This window comes from Arachis hypogaea, chromosome 3 (genome assembly GCF_003086295.3).
Source record: "Arachis hypogaea cultivar Tifrunner chromosome 3, arahy.Tifrunner.gnm2.J5K5, whole genome shotgun sequence".
NCBI lineage: Eukaryota > Viridiplantae > Streptophyta > Magnoliopsida > Fabales > Fabaceae > Arachis > Arachis hypogaea.
Genome location: NC_092038.1, coordinates 94676827 through 94678425, shown reverse-complemented (window position 1 = coordinate 94678425; position 1599 = coordinate 94676827). Strand labels below are relative to the sequence as shown.

Here is a 1599-nt window from a genome sequence, read left to right as displayed (position 1 = left end):
AGGATCTTGTTTCTTTTGAGGTAGAGTTTGCTGAATCCAGGTAGCTAGCTCATTAATGAGCAAGGGAGGTTCACTTTCCCAAGTCTCATTACCAAACAACTTGGCATTCAGCTTCATGATAGCTCCTAAATATTGAGCAACTTGCTCTCCAGTCACATCTTCATCCTCTTCAGAGGAAGAATAGTCTTCAGAGCTCATGAATGGCAGAAAGAGATTTAATGGAATCTCTATGGTCTCTATATGAGCCTCAGATTCCTTTGGATCCTTAATAGAAAATTCCTTCTTGCTTGAGGGACGTCCCAGGAGGTCTTCCTCACTAGGATTTTCGTCCTCCTCCTCCCTTGTGCATTCGGCCATATTGATTATATCAATGGCCTTGCACTCTCCTTTTGGATTCTCTTCTGTATTGCTTGGTAGAATACTGGGAGGAATTTCAATGACTTTCTTACTCAGCTGGCCCAATTGTGCCTCCAGATTTCTAATGGAGGATCTTGTTTCACTCATGAAACTGAAAGTGGCCTTTGACAGATCAGAGACTAGATTGGCTAAATTAGAAGTGTTTTTGTTCAGAATTCTCTGTCTGTTGCTGAGGAGATGATGGAAAAGGCTTGCTATTGCTCAGCCTATTACGTCCACCAATGTTAAAGCCTTGTTGAGGCTTTTGTTGATCCTTCCATGAGAAATTTGGATGATTTCTCCATGATGAATTATAGGTGTTTCCATAAGGTTCACCCATGTAATTAACCTCTGCCATGGCAAGGTTCTCAGGATCATAAGCTTCTTCAGAAGCTTCCTCTTTAGTACTGTTGGATGCATGTTGCCATCCATTCAGATTTTGAGAGATCATGTTGACCTGTTGAGTCAACACTTTGTTCTGAGCCAATATGGCATTCAGAGCATCAATTTCAAGAACTCCCATCCTCTGAGGTGTCCCATTATTCACGGAATTCCTCTCAGAAGTGTACATAAATTGGTTATTTGCAACCATGTCAATAAGTTCTTGAGCCTCTTCAGGCATTTTCTTTAGGTGAATAGATCCACCTGCAGAATGGTCCAATGACATTTTCGAAAATTCAGATAGACCATAATAGAATATATCTAATATGGTCCATTCTGAAAACATGTCAGATGGGCACCTTTTGGTCAGCTACTTGTATCTTTCCCAAGCTTCATAGAGGGATTCACCATCTTTTTGTTTGAAGGTCTGAACATCCACTCTAAGCTTGCTCAGCTTTTGAGGAGGAAAGAATTTATCTAAGAAGGCAGTGACCAGCTTATCCCAGGAGTCCAGGCTATCCTTGGGTTGTGAATCCAACCATATTCTAGCTCTGTCTCTTACAGCAAAAGGGAAAAGCATGAGTCTGTAGACTTCAGGATCAACTCCATTCGTCTTTACAGTCTCACAGATCTGCAAGAACTCAGTTAAAAACTGATAAGGATCTTCAGATGAAACAAGACTCAAACAGGAAACACAAAATATTTTTGATTTTTATGATTTTCTAATTTTTTTGGATTTTTATTATATTTTTCGAAAATAAAGTTTGGAAAAACGAAAAAGAAAAGAAAAATTTTGAAAAAGATTTTTGAAAAATTTTTGAA

General features: G+C 39.0%; 1 non-coding gene across 1 annotated transcript; it reads left to right on the top strand.

The window, feature by feature from the left end:
• The first annotated feature begins 1121 nt into the window (after nucleotides 1–1121).
• LOC112793022 (small nucleolar RNA R71) lies at nucleotides 1122–1225 on the top strand. Its single transcript, XR_003197734.1, has one exon. It is a non-coding gene; the product is annotated as a small nucleolar RNA R71 (small nucleolar RNA).
• Nucleotides 1226–1599: the final 374 nt, after the last annotated feature.